This window comes from Peromyscus eremicus, chromosome 11 (genome assembly GCF_949786415.1).
Source record: "Peromyscus eremicus chromosome 11, PerEre_H2_v1, whole genome shotgun sequence".
NCBI classification, from domain to species: Eukaryota; Metazoa; Chordata; class Mammalia; order Rodentia; family Cricetidae; genus Peromyscus; species Peromyscus eremicus.
The window spans coordinates 59,446,705-59,462,100 of NC_081427.1; the positions used below are offsets into that span (position 1 = coordinate 59,446,705).

Genomic DNA, 15,396 nt, shown 5'->3' on the forward strand with positions numbered 1-15,396 from the left:
GCTGGCCTTGGGACCCTCCCCCTCACTCACCATGCAATGGGAGAGCTGGCCCTGGATTTGGAAGAGCTGGCCCCACCCTTCACCATCTAAGTGGGAGAGCTGGCCCCAACAGCATGGGTGAGGAAGTGCTAGCCCTGACCCTCGCCTGACCGGGGTGGTCCTGGTGGAAGCCCAGACTGACTCAGTTAGCACCTAGGCCCATATCCAGGCCTTGATTGGCCCATCCCAACATCTACCCCATCTACGACCTACCAGAGTGTGTGAAGGGATGGGTCCTGTGGAACCATAGCCACAGGCTCTCCATGACTCGGGGCAACAGCAGGACATCCTAGAGAAGTCTCAGTGAGCGTTCAGTAGTGATGGTGTGCCAGAGGCCAGAGGCCTCAAACCAAACCAACAACTTGTTGCAATAAACATTTAAAAGCAAAGTTGTTTGGTCAAAAGGGTGTACTGTGTGACACACCGCCGCTCCAAAGGTCACTGTGACAAATGACTATGTGAAGAGAGGCGGGAAAGATGGAGGAGCAAAGTGATTCTTGTTTTGTTTTTCTTTCTTTCTTTTCTTTTTCTTTCTCCTTTTTTTTTTTTTTTTAAAAAATTTCTTTTATCAGGGGAGGCTACAAGGGTGGAGGGCAGACATGGACAGACTGGGAAATGAGTGGGATTGAGGTGCATGATGTGAAATTCCCAAAGAATCAGTGAAAAGACTGTGTTAACATTTAAAAAAATGAAACTACATGACTAGGGAGGTTAAGAAAAACAAAAACAAACAAACAAACAAACAAAAAACCCCCAAAATGTCAGTTCCTCAGAAGGGGTCTGTTCCTGTCCTCAGTCTCTAGAGAATGGCCCACAGGTGGGCTTAGGAGGAAAGATGAACTCGGTGCTGTCTTCTTATAATCCCTTGGCAGAGACAAGGCTAATGCCAGGGAAACAAAGGAGCGCTGTCTTCATGGACCACGTAGGAAGTGTGTCCATCCACGGAATGTTTGTGCAGCTCTGCATGGCGGAGGCGCTGGTCAGGTGCTTGTGCGTGGGAGGGCTGAAGAAAGAGTGGACCCAAAGCAGCCTGTGGTTAGGATAAGTAAGATGGTGTCTGCGGATTTAGCATCCAAGACAAAGTTGGGATGAAGGGAAACCAGTAACTGTCTGTGTAGAGGATTGATAAGACTGGATGTCTGCAGGCCGACCTCACAGCAATGTAATCATGCCTGGACACTTCAACAAGATCACAGGGCAGAGAAAGGGACCATGAGATGACTGTGAGGAAGATTCCACACACAGGAATGGGGCCTTGAAACAGAAACTGACCCACTGAACCGAAGTAATTTTCATTTGTAAAAAATGTGGCACTTATTGTTGCTTGTTCCACTGGGTGGCACATAGGAACGTCTCCATAAGTCAACAAATATTCTTCTACAATCTTGTTTTTCATTGCTAGTTCATAGCGCACCTTGAGACCTAGCTTAATGATTTAGAGAAACTGCACAGTTCTCTTTTCAAGTGGAAGGCACAATCCATCTGAATAAGTGTGATTATTATGTCCTCAGTTTAAAAAAAAATATTCTACATGTTGGAAAGAATCTTTGACTGAGACGATCACACACAAAAACTCCAGTCAAGGATCTGGTGACCAGAGTTGGCAAAACCAAGTTACCATCTTTTCCAGGTGGCCTGGGACCGAAGCCGGTGGCTTGTCATCTTGGCTGGCCAACGTGACGCTGACTCAGCTTCTTGCCAGGAATGCTCCAGGACGGGAGATCGCTTGTCCTAGAGATCTCCCCGGTGGAGACCTGAAGTGACAGCCCAATCTAGCTGTCTGCTCATACCTGGTTTTGTGTGCATGGAGCCTGGGACTGAAGGGAAGGACGTACCTGCTCAAGCCGGCTGGAGCTGGGTTCCTCACAAGCACACCTTAGTGGGTGTATTTCTTAATTTCCCTATGGCTGTGATGAAATACCCAACAAAGCAACTTAAGGAAGGAAGGAAGGCTTTGCTTTGGCTCCCAGCTTTCGAGTCCCATTCATCTTGGTGGGGGAGATTGGCAGGAGGAGCTTGACATCGCTATGCTGCATCCACAGCCAGGAAGCAGAGAGAGATGCACGCTGGTGCTCAGTTCCCGTTCTCCTTTGTATTGAGTCTGTGAGCCCAGCTAGTAGGATGCTGCTGCCCACATTCAGAGTCAGCTTTCCCTGAGAACATCCTCCAAGACACACCTAAAAGTGTTTCCAGTCAGGGTGATGATGGAACATTAACTATGTTAACTATGGCAGAGGGCTTGCCCTAAAAAGCATGGTGACGGGCCTGGATAGACGACTCAGCAGTTAAGAGCACTTGCTGTTCTTGCAGAGGACTGGGGTTCAGCTCCCAGCACCCACATCAAGTGGCTTACGACTGATGTCCTCTCCTAGCCTCCTTGGGCACACACACACACACACACACACACACACACACACACACACACGAATCAAAATTAACTAATAAATTTAAAAGTTAATTTTTTTTTAAAGCATGGGGTGGCTGCTATGGATTCTGTGGTTAGGAAAAAGACTCACCTTGGGGCAGGTCCAGAGATTCAGGGTCTGGATGGCTGGTCATCTTATTGGCAGTGTGATGGTTATCCTTAGCAGCCCTGGACACCGGAGGAGGTCTCAGAATTATCGATTACTTGCCAGTTACCCCAGGATGCTGGCTTTATGTGTTCCCTGCTCTTTAGGGGCCTGACATCTGTCACAACCAAGCTCCTCCAGCTGAGATCTGCCTTGGGGTTCTGTTTTGTTTGGTTGCTTGTTTTTGTGCTTGGAGCTTTCAGAGGGGGAAAAAACAGTGTGTTTGGCTCAGCGGCAGCGTTTGGATCAATATGACTTAATCAAAGTGTATTTCCATTTGTTCTCAGTATTTTGTACATTTTATTCTACAAATTAAAGACACATAATCTATTTATTAAGGGCACAAGAAACTTTTTCAAAAGCCTGCTCCGATGACAGAAACACATGCAAATTCCTGGTTCCTTTCTTTCTTTTCTTTTTTTTTTTTTTTTTTAAGAGAAATGTCCTTTTCCACCGAGCACCAGGAGAAAAAGAGAACATTTGCAATGTGAATTCTGATGCTAAATCAATTATAACTGCTACTGTGTTGTTCTGTTATAATGTTGTGCAGCATTCAGGGTGTGCTATCTTCGTTAGTAGGAAAAATAAAATTAGATTCATATGCAGACTTTCCTAGTACTTCATTTAATTTCCTGTTTTCTCTCTTTTTGGTGATTTCTGCAGGACTATTTAGAAAGTTTACCCTTTGAAAATGGCCCAGGGAGCAAAGGAAACCTCTGTGCTAATGCTTTGTGAGCTGGTGAAGGGAGCAGATGTCACAGAGGAACGCCTCGTGAAGAGTTATCATCCCTTTCAAACCACGACTGGACAAAGCTGGGTAGCGTGGGAGTGTGAGTGGGGCACAGATTAGAGCTCACTGGTCCTGGGTAGCATGACGATGATGTGTTTTCCATGTGCTAGAGGCTAGAAGGAGCGGCATGAGGCCCGTTTGTCTTAAGTGGGTCAGAAAAATAATATAAAAACAAAACAAGGCTGGGTAACTCGCTCACAGAAATACGAGCATGCCTTTAAGGGCTCTTGGAAATAAGATAGCTCTTCCCTCGCTTGCAAAAGAAAACTAATATTGATGGAAGGAATGGGCTTCAACCCTCTGACCTTTCCCTCCCTGCTATGGACTGGGGCTGTTGGCATTCACTGGAAGTAGAAATGAGAGAAACCCCCTCATCCAGATTCCCGAACACCTGTGCACTGCATTCCCAGCCAGCTCCACACTGCCCTACTGGAAGGATCCACCTCTTTCCTGTACTCTCTCCTACAAGAAAAAGTAGGGAGCCAGGAGAGAAGTGTGGGATGCTGGGAACACCATGTCTGGATTAACAAAGCTGAACCCCTGAGAGCGGTGAACTTCAGCCACCGTGTTATGGAATGCACTACACTATGTGAGAGGTGGCACTCTTATCTGAAGTGCCAGCATTGATTCCTAACGGGGCTGGCATTCTGCTAGGAATAGAACAAGGAGGCTAGCCCCACTTCCCCCACAATCCCCCACACCCGTAAAGGGCATGTGTCATGACATCTGATTCAGAGAATGTGTGTGCAAAGAAAAGGTTCTGGTTTTTGCATTAGAGAGGTTCCTGCTCGACCTCTTCTCACCCCGATGAGTTAGAAGCCTTGGTATTGCCCAGCACAGAGGCCAGCACCACACTGACTAATAATTCAGTTCAACCCGAGAGCGGCTACCCTCAGAGCATCTTCCTCCCACTCCTTCTTCTCTCACGGGTAAGATGGCTTTGTTTTGGCTAGAGAGATGGCTCAGCTGGCAATGGCACCTGCCACCAAGCCTGGCAATCTGAGTGGTAGGGTAGAAGAGAACCAACCCCTGGAAGTTCTTCCCTGATCTCTACACATGACCATTTTTAATTTACGAGAAAAGCTATGAGTTTTAATGGGTTTTTTTGTTTGTTTGTTTTGTTTTGTTTTTTAAAGATGGCTTTGGGGCTAGAGGGAAGGCTCAGGGCTTAAGAACACCAGTTGCTCTTCCAGAGGGTCCAGGTTTGATTCCCAGCACCCACGTGGTTCGTAACTGTCTGCAACTCCTGTTTCAGAGGATCCACGGCCTCTTCTGACCTCCTGCGGCACCAGGCATGCATGTGGTGCACAGACATACCTGTGGCAAAAGACGCATTCACACAAAATAAAATTTAAAACAACATGTTTTAAATATACTTCCCTTATTTAAAAAATGATAATGGGCTGGAGAGATGGCTCAGAGGTTAAGAGCACTGGCTGCTCTTCCAGAGGTTCTGAGTTCAATTCCCAGAATCACACGGTGGCTCACAACCATCTATAATGAGATCTGATGTATATATAATAAATAAGTAATCTTTTTAAAAGAGATGTTTCTATTAGTACTTAGCTACAGCACATTGGGATGAAACATGTGGCCAGTTGTTTCCTACAAAGGGCAATTCCTATGCCCTATCCTGGTCATCAGGATGGTCTACAGGACGACAGATATACAGATAGGACTGTCAGGGTGAGTTCCTAAGATGGAAAGGGCAAGGACCCTCCAAACTGCTGGAAGGCAGGCTATTGTGGTGATATACTGTGCACCCCAATAAAACTCATTTGGGGATCAGAGGGCAGAGCCAGCCACTAGACAGAGACCGGACAGAGATGGCACACACCCTTAATCCTATCACTAGAGAGACAGAGATCCTCTGAATCTCTGTGAGTTCAAGGCCACACTGGGAACAGAGCCAGGCATGGTGGCACACACCTTTAATCCCAACACTTGAGATCTCATGCCTTTGCTGGGAAGCACACAGGCCTTTAACCCCAGGAAGTAAGATGGCAGGGCAGGAAAGGGTACATAAGGCGTGAGGAAACAGGAACTCACTGTCTTGGGCTGAGGATTTCCTAGAGGTAAGAGCTTGTGGCTTGCCTTGTTCTACTCCACTGATCTCTCAGTTTGCACCCCAATATCCGGCTCCGGGTTTTTTATTAATAAAACCGTCTAGCAAATCATGTTACAGGCAATGAATAAATGGTGGAGCTTGAGATAAACACCTTAGGATCTGCCATCTCAAGATCAGTATCATCGATAGCTACTTAACTGACTATAAAAATAGGCTCACAGACCACAAACTTGTGGTGAGTAAGTCCAAGGGCCTCTTGCACACCACAGTGACTAACATTACATACTTGAAAACTGCTGAGTAGATTTTAAGCATTGCTACCGCCCTCCTTTGCATATCATCTCACAATGATAAGTATGGGAGGGGACGTGTATTTTAGTTTGAGTCAGCATTCCAAAATGGTCGAGTAGTTCAGAACATCACATTATATACCAGGGATCTATGCAATTTCTTTTTTAATTTTTAAAAATTTTTTTAAACATATGAAGCTGTCTAGTTAGGTTGTTAGCAATTTAGAAACCCAGTTTATGAGGATACACCCCATTCCTCAGTGAGAACTGAGATCGCAGGTAGCCCTGGAGCTGAGGAACAGCTTCGATCTTTGGCAAAATCTGCAAGTCCACAGTTTCCTGACCAGCCTTGCGCTGCTCTGTAATCTCGTATTTCTCCTTCTCTGTGTGGAAGATCTCCCCGTCCTGGTGCCCCGGCTGGTGGAGCTGCTTCTTCCTGAAGTGAGCGGCAGTCAGGTGTTTGGGGATTTTAACCTTGCTGATCTCAACTAGAGGTGGCGATGACAAACTCTGAGGGCAAGAGGTCCAGTCACAAGCAGCAAGCTGCCGCTGCCCAGCTGCTTCAGGAAAACCATTCTCTTGCCCCTGTGGCGCCCGGTGAGGATGATCAGGACGCACTGGCACACAGCCGCAGCCTTCTCCCGTGTTGACTGAAGGGCTTTTTACCATAGCCGAGGCACTTCTGAGGCACATTTTCGGTAGGATAATACCTGGGCATTTTTCGAAGCTTAACCACCCCATACCACCATTCTTGTCAGCGCTGACCGGTTTTGTGACAGTAGCACGCGCCTTCTCCTTTTTCTTCTTTTCAGCCTTGGTTTTTGCAGCTGAGTACTTTTTGTACAAGGCCTTTCTGGAATACATAGCAGATCGGGAGCACCCGCCAATTCCTCTAACCAGGACGGGTTCGGCTGCAATGGGGCTTCTCCTTCGTGGGCTTTTTTTTTTTTTTTTTTTGGTTTTTCGAGACAGGGTTTCTCTGTGTAGCTTTGCGCCTTTTCCTGGAACTCACTTGGTAGCCCAGGCTGGCCTCGAACTCACAGAGATCCGCCTGGCTCTGCCTCCCGAGTGCTGGGATTAAAGGCGTGCGCCACCACCGCCCGGCTTAAGTATACAGTCTTTTTATTGTGTGTTTTTTTTTTTGTTTGTTTGTTTCATTTAATGGCTTAGATTTCAATTTGTGTTTTTTTCTTTTTTTTTAAAGAGTTATTTATTTATTTATTTATTTATTTATTTATTTATTTATTATTTATTTATTATGTATACAGTGTTCTGTCTGCACACATACCCGTAGGCCAGAAGAGGGCACCAGATCTCACAACAGATGGTTGTGAGCCACCATGTGGTTGCTGGGACTTGAACTCAGGACCTTTGGAAGAGCAAGCAGTGCTCTTAACCTCTGAGCCATCTCTCCAGCCCAATTTGTGTTGTTTTAATCACTTGATCAGAAGGTTCCTCTTTGAGGAGCTCTTAACCTCTCTCAGAGGGCTTCACCTAGAATCCAGCAGCCAGCAAAAGGCCTTAGGCCACATCTGCCACCCCCAGGGTCCACGCCTGTAAAATCCTCTTGAGCTAATTACACACCAGCTCATATGGATGACGCTATTTTTAAATTTTTATTTTTGTGTATATATATCTGTGCGTATGATATCTGTGTATGTGGTGTGTGTGCACATGTATGTGGGTGCACACATCTCTGTGTGAGCAGGGGCCAGAGGAGACCAGGTGCCCCGATTTGTCGCTCTTACTTCATTCCTGTGAGACAGGGTCACCCACTGGAGCTAGGCTCGTGGCCGTGGAGCTTCAGCGATCCTTCTGCCTCTGCTCCCCACAGTGTTGCCGGGCCGCAGACATGCGCAGTGTACCCAGCTTGCTGGGGGGGGGGGGGGGGGCTAGATTCATTCAAGTCCCCACGCTGTGCAGTGAGGACTCTGCCACTGAGCTATCTCTCCAAACCTGGAGATTGTTTTCATTTCTGACATCCAAGAGGGAATTATACCCATCCACACCGCTCATTTTCAGGATTTGATGATATTTATATTGTATCATGTGGTAGGGGAGGGGCATATTTGCACTGGCTGGGACCCTCCTCCATGCACCAAGTTGGCTCAAGTCCTTTACATTGTGGGAAAAGAGTTTTCTGAATTCAGAGACCTTGCCACAGGAAAGTTCAATCTTAAAAAAAAAAAAAAAAAATGCATCAAAGTTAATAGAACTGAACATAGAACTAACTCGACGTGTTTCGGTTACGTAATCGCTACTGGTCCTTCATTCTAGGGTGGAAGGCAGTTTCTTATCTCCCCTATGGTCACCCACCGGGTACCATTACTGGAAGAACTGCCTCCCTCAGAATCATTGGATTGTGGTGTTAGTTATTTTTCTCATCACACTGAGTTCAAACAGCTGATCGGAACAACTTGAGAGAGGATTAGAATGTATTTTGGCTCAGTTTCAAGGGGGTGCAGTCCATCATGGGGGGAGCCACGGCAGCAGAATGGTGAGGTGGCTAGCTGTACTGCAGCTACAGTCAGAAAACAGTTGGAACATGGCTGTGGAACTTCTTACTTTTTCCTCCTTTATCCCATCTGAGGCCCGATCCATGGGGTGGAGCCATCCACATTCAGGGTAGACCTGCCCTTAGTTAATCCTCAGACTCACCCAGGGTTGGCTGCTGTTTTCATCTGGACCAGAGGCAGCATAGGGCAAAAGAAAGGGACCCCAGTGTTGGCGTCACAAACCCCAAACCAGGTGACCCTTGACCTCATCTCCTAGGTGATTTTAAACTGTCAAGTTGACAGTGAAGATTCACAGCTGTTATCCCTAGAAAGGAAACTGGGCAGCTGTAGAGACCAGGCGGGGGATACAGAGGCTGAGTCTGGCCAGAACACAACACAGATTGATGCAGACTGTAGAAAAATGGAGACCTCAAGTCCCATCTATAGTTATTAGGATTCTATTTTGAAAGTCCATGGAGGTCCAAACAAACAGTATGAGGCTGAAATTCAATCCGGAGCCCACCAGCTCACCTGCAGTAGCTGGTCCTAACATTCCTCACTATGTAGCTGGGAATGAAATGTAGACCTCAAAGCTGTAATACTACCTAGTGAGAGGTCAAGGGTAGCATGGTTTGGGGTTTGTAATTCCAACACCGGAGTCCTTTCTTTTGCTCTACATGGCTCTGGCTATAGGTTAAAACAACAACAATAACAATAACAACAGCAACAAAACCCAGCCACAAAAAGCACCTTAAAAATAATAGAGGGTCCACATATATTTTATTCTCATTCAATTAAATGTGGTCAAGCTCTTTTATTCCAAAATTCCTTCAAACTGTGTAGCCGAGGCAGAGAAGCAGGCCCTGTTTGTTGGAAGGATGACTGTTATATAAGTGTGGGGCTCAGGTTTCTCTGCCACAGCAATGAATCTAACAGCTGCAAGAAGTCTCAATCACAGAAAGTCACGCCTGACTCAGCAGCCCTGACACCGTTGCTTTTCAGTCACTGTGTGGCTGGAGGCCAGCCGTCCTGCGCCCTGTGAAACGATCTTGGCCCAGCAGCAGAGCCCAGTCAGAGGCCTGTCTAACAGGCCCAGCCAGCCATGTCATGAGACCTCGTGCAGAGGCAACATTTGCCTGTGACCTCTCACTGCCTTTACATCTACCTTGAAGGGGTTGATTCCACAAGAAAGGAGGATTGTGGGGTTGTGACAAGGACCCAGTTTGGGGATAAGTCAGAGGCTACTTCTGAACATGCTTTGACTACCTTGCTAATACAATTAGCAAGTATTTCCAGGGGCCGCAGAATGCCAGGCACTGTTCTAGAATCTGAGGAACAGCAGTGAACACATTGAAAAAAAAAGCCTTCGCTTTTGTGAAGTTTATGCCTTTCATGTGGCGCTGGGGAGGAGCTCAACTGTAAATGAAAAGTTATTTGAATACAGTATATGTGTAGGTGGTGGGCATTAGGGATAGAATGGTTGGTTTGTTCAGGGATGCCTCGGTGAGCAAAGACCAGAGGGAGGTGAAGCAGTGAAATGTACAGACATGCAGAAGGACTCGATGGAAGACTCCAAGGGCAGAGGATAGATAGGTGGAGCGGTCAGGACCAGGAGGCCACCAGGAGGCCACCTTTAGAGGGAACAGTGACCAGACAGTGGCAGGAGTAGTTGATGGCAGCCCTGAAGGGTAATCAGCCATCTGCTGTGGCTTCAGTGACATGGTGGCTGCTATGAGACCTTGAAGAATATCCTCACGGAGGAAACAGAGATTAGAGAAAATGAATAACGAAGAATGACTCCAAGGGGGTTGGCTTGAGTAACTGAGAGGAGAGTGCCAGTTAAGGCTGTCCCGGGAACTGGTTGAAGGAGGGACAGGGAACTGGGGGTTTATCTGGGGAACTATTAAATGAAGATGCTAAACACAACTAGGATTCTGAAGAACACAAGAGAGGCCTAGACTAAGGACATCATTATGGTGGTTTATATTGATGGGCCACATGACAGGATCTCAAGTCACCTTGGAGACACATCGCCGAGCCTGTCTATGATGGATTTTCTAGACTAGGTTAATTGAGGTGGGGAAACTGACTTTTTAACTGCCAGACCAAATAAAAAAGAGGAAGCAAGCGAGGCATTAGCGTTCATCTCTCTGCCTCCTGACTGTGGATGCAATGTGCTCAGCTGCCTCAAGGGCCCACCAACATAGTGGCCTTGCTATGGTGGCCGCACCTTAACCTGCAAAGTCTAACCTTGATTTAGAACAGCTCCGATGCTGGCTCCCAGCTCCTGTGGTACCAGCTGAAGCCACTGTCTCAATGTTCCCCTTCTTAACTCCCCGTCAGCGGATGCTGCTGTCCTTTCGCCCAGGCGTAGGCAATAGCACCCACACACTTAATTCTCCCTCCCAGGCCATCCCAGGGAGTCAGTCCTCCAACACTGGTTATTGCCCTACCGTGATAATGATGCCCACCCGGCAGGTGGCTCCTATGCAAAGCCTAGAATGATGTCAGGTTAACAGCAGGCACTGAAGAGCTCATAGCTACTCTCCAGTCTCGAACTCAGAAGAGGGGAGAATAGCACCCCACCATGCTCAGGTGGGCAGCCTGCTCCCAAATGCCCCGACTACATCCTGCTGTTCCTTTGATGTCCCCAACAGTTCTGCCACCTCTCCTGTCTCAATATTACCCTGTCCTCAACTGAGTTTGCATAATTCACTTCCTACCACCAATCTTTTCTGCAGGCTCCGCGTCTGTCTCATGTATGTATGCCTCGGTGAGCAAAGGCCAGATGTATGGCCATGTTGTGGGCATTCCATGAATATCAAATTGACCCAATGAACTGACATTTTTCTGAGTTTGTGGACTAAGGTCTAGCTCAACTGACCTAAGTAACCTTTGAAGCATTTGGTCTGGTCCAATGATGACATCCCCCAAGTGCTATCCATCCACATAGTTATCAACTTAATAACTATTTCTAGAATTTACTCTGTGCCAAGCACTAAAAATATAACATTGATTAAGTTCTTACAGTCGCTTATGAATAATAATCAAAATAATTAAACAACTATGAAGCCTGTAATGGGTAGAAGGAACACTCTGAAGAGGAAGAGACAAGGGGGTGACATTTGAATAGTCATCAGGGACATTTCTGAGGAAAGAATATTTAAGATGAAACACTAAAAGATTAAAAACCAGTTTCAGGAAAGGTAGGAATACTTCAAACCAGGAAAGACCCTGAGAGAAGGAAAGGGGCTGACTTGAGAAAACCATCATGAGTGGGGTAGAGGGAGATGGGCATTATGATGGAGGGGGGGCAGTGGATGGGGCAGAGAAAGACAGGCCCTGTGATGGAGGGGTGGGGCAGTGGGTGGGACAGAGGGAGATGGCCTCTGTGATGGAGAGGGTAGGGCAGTGGGTGGGGCAGGGGGAGATGGCCTCTGTGATGGAGAGGGTAGGGCAGTGGGTGGGGCAGGGGGAGATGGCCTCTGTGATGGAGAGGGTAGGGCAGTGGATGGGGCAGGGGGAGATGGCCTCTGTGATGGAGGGGTGAGACATTGACACTGCATGCTGAATAGAAAACTAAGGAGCTCGTTCTCGGGCATGTGTGGCAATGCAAGCTTGTACTCTTAGCACTTAGAAGGCGGGGCAGATGGACGCTGTGAGGTCCAGTCCAGCCAAGACCGCATAGTGAGACCTTGTCTCAGAGAAAAATGGTATCATAGAGGAGGGAATGTGTGGGTAGTGTAAACTAGAGCTTGCTGCAAGAAATGGTGATGGTGTGGATGGAACCAGTAACTCTCTTCCATTTTTATTTTTTTAAGTATAGACAGGAGATCCAACAGGACTTCTAAAATAAAGTGAAGGAACAAAGAATCAAGAATGGTTGAGGTCCTGATCTGCTTGAGCGAGTGGTGATGCGTGTAGGGAGCGGCTGGGGGGGAGAGGGCAGGATTCAGGGAAAGAACCATGTGTTCCCTTTTGGAAGCGTTAACATTTGAGAAATTCAAGAGCTTGCTGCCAGCTCCTTTCCTGGGCCTGCCCTGGATACGAAAAGCTCAGCTTCTGTTGAGATTGCCCGACGTTCTTGGTGTTGTGGGATATTTGTACACTGTGTCAAGATATATTGCTGTGATTACTTTAATAAAAAGCTGAATGGCCAATAGCTAGGAAGGAGGTATAGGCGGGACTTGTAGAGACAGAGAGGACTCTGGGAAGAAGAAAGGAGGAGTCACCAGCCAGACATGGAGGTATGAGTTGGAAGAGAGAACTCCATGTGGCAGAACATACATTAAAAATATGGATTAATCTAGTTATAAGAGCTAGCTGAGTCAAGCCTAAGCTAAAGGCCAAGCTTTCATAATTAAGAAGTCTCTGCATCATTATTTGGGAGCTGGTGGGACAGAAAGACTCAATACATCTTGGGGCCTGAGCAGAGCCTTGGAATGAAGGTGCTGCTGGGCTAGAGGTGAGGAAGTACCAAGAGAACAAAGCTTGTCTCCAGCTGAGATGGACAGTCAACATTCTTGGAAACTAAGGCCCAGGAACTGGAGTGTCTGCCACTAACGACCAGGAGAGGTGTTACCCAATCAGGAAGGCAGCCCAGCGCCAGCTCTCAGCTCCATGCCCTCCATTTCATGAAGGGTCCTTGGTCCCACACGCCACTGGAATGGAAACCAGGTTTAAAAGGGAGCTAGGGCCTGCCAGCTGGGTACTGCTCAGACATCTGTGGACAATCAGCAGCCTCCTCTGTATTTGGTACTACGCACAAGTGGCTAAGTACCAAAGTACTAAGTACTTTCACACGAAGAAAGTAAGCCTTTTTGTTGACTGCTGCCCTGTCAAACACAAGGTGTTCTTTGTGGCTTGCTGGGCTTCTGGGGAAGGTGGCTGGGAACACTGTCTCCTCACTTACACCCTGTCGGGTGGAGAGCACTGAGCTGGCTATTCACTTTCTTTCAGGCAAAGATGAGATCAAGTCCAGGTCTCTGGCAGTGAGCGTCACTGAAGTCCTGCCGCCTGTCAGCCTGGGTCACAGCACTCCTGCTCCTTGGCCCTGGTGGCCTCTATTCTGCCCCTGTGCATTCTCTGTCTCCACCACGATGCATGGACCCCATTTTCTCCCACCGCTCTGTGCCGGTAAGATTGCCTTTAGACACGCCTTCCCCGCCCCCCATCACTGCTGTGTTCCCCCGTGATCGGGCTGTGCTCATTAGCCACGGATTTCCACAACTGGGCAAAATCACACACCTAAAAAGACCTCTGACCCATGGCCTGCAGTACCCTGCCCAGAACACCACCCTCTTACCTACAACGGGAGTCTAGAAATGTAGCGGGCTCTGTAGAGGTAACCTTGCAAAGAGCCAGATTGCAATCCTTGGTGACAACCCAGGAGACTCAACATTAACACTCCCATATGGCCAAGACCTAACTAACAGCTGACTAATAACTAGCAACGTGACTGAATTTTCCCCTGCGTCTAAATTAGGACTGACAAAAAAGCCAAATGAGAACTAATAGACAGCCCCGTGGGGTCCCCATTTAATCACCTATAGCCACCCCACCCCAGCAGGCTCCCACCAGGTCTGAAGTCACCTTTTCCCACTTCTCTTCCTGCCGTTGAGTTTGACAACAACCACTTCCCTAGATAGAGCTGAATCACTGCCTTCCGCCTCTCTCCTTTGAGAAGTCTTCACTTATTTCCCAAGCCATTTACGGACCTTTCCTCTGTGGAATAATAGTGGGTGACTATATCGAGGGCTAGTATAAAAGAGGATATAAGTCAAGGAGCTGTCACAAAGAGACCCCCAAACCCTGGTCCAAACATGGCAATTGTGTCTGCAGGGAGAGCTGTCCAGGGTGGAAGATGACTCCTTTAGGAACACGTAGGGACCCAGGTTCCCTTTTCCCTGTCGCTCTGTTCTTGGCTGGCTTTCCTGATGGGAGCTGGCTTAGCCTTACTGTACCTGTGGTCTGTGTTTCCTCTCTCCTCCGCCACAGGAAGGAGGAAAGGGGACTGGTGAAGGTGAGCAGCTGCCCCAGCCAGGATGTGGGTAGAAATTGTACGTATCACTTTCTCCCACGGCTGGCAGAGCTGAACCACATGGCTGCCCCCAGCTGCCAAGGAGGTTAGGACACAGCGTCTACCAGTACCCAGCTGAAACTGGGTCCTTTTACTAAAATAACGAGAGACTGTGGATATGGGTGCTCCCATTTACCCTACATACCGAGAGATGACAGAAAGCATCGCTTTTGCCCTCAGAGGCTAATGGTCCACAGTGATTCACGTGTAGCGTGAGGACCAGCTTTCTTCCCAAGTGTTGCAGACCATGCACACGCTCCTTCAGCCTCTTTCCTCACACACCCCAGCTCCTGCCCTCCCATGTGCTCTGCCGTACAGAGATCCATGCTGCACCTGTCATTCGGCTCCTGACCCAGGTGTGGGGTTGTTGTTGCTTTTCAGTCTTTTGGGGAGGCCTGCCACCCAGGTCCCAAATAAATCACACACGGAAGCTTACTTATGAATGCCCAGCCTTAGCTTGGCTTAGTTTCTAGCCAGCTTTCCTTATCTTATATTTTCCCCTTCTACCTTTTGTCTCTGGGCTTTTCCTGTTCTCTTACTTCTGTAACTCTTACTCTTACTCCGTGGCTTGCTGGTTGTGTGAGTGGCTGGCCCCTGATGTCCTCTCCTTCTCTGGCTCCTTCTCCATCTCCTCACTCCTCCATCTCTTCTTTTCTCCTCCCACATTTCTCCCTCTATACATTCTCTCTGCCTGCCAGCCCCACCTATCCTTTCTCCTGCCTTGCTATTGGCCGTTCAGTTCTTTATTAGACCATCAGGTGTTTTAGACAGGCACAGTAACACAGCTTCACAGAGTTAAAAAAAATGCAACATAAACAAAAATAACACATCTTAAAATAATATTCTATCACATGGGGTAACAGTCACCTCCATGTTGACATTGATTCCTCCTATCATTTATTTACATCACATTGACGAAGAGTTTTCAAATCCTGCCCATCACTGCTCACACAGTTGAGGGAGAGGGAGGCACTCCCAACATGGTTGGCAGAGTACGTCCCCACTTGCTGTCCTGTGTTATCATTGCCCCCAGTTGTCTGTGCTTTTGCTAAGTGTGATTTCAGG

General features: G+C 47.7%; 1 long non-coding RNA gene and 1 pseudogene across 1 annotated transcript; one reads left to right on the forward strand and one right to left on the reverse strand.

Moving 5' to 3' along the window:
* Nucleotides 1-5,979: 5,979 nt before the first annotated feature.
* On the reverse strand, nucleotides 5,980-6,599 carry LOC131921926 (large ribosomal subunit protein eL6-like; annotated as a pseudogene).
* Nucleotides 6,600-11,685: 5,086 nt separating this feature from the next.
* Nucleotides 11,686-14,682, forward strand: LOC131921851 (uncharacterized). Its single transcript, XR_009382119.1, has 3 exons — nucleotides 11,686-11,751; nucleotides 13,212-13,388; nucleotides 14,514-14,682. It is a non-coding gene; the product is annotated as an uncharacterized LOC131921851 (long non-coding RNA).
* The last annotated feature ends 714 nt before the right edge of the window (nucleotides 14,683-15,396 follow it).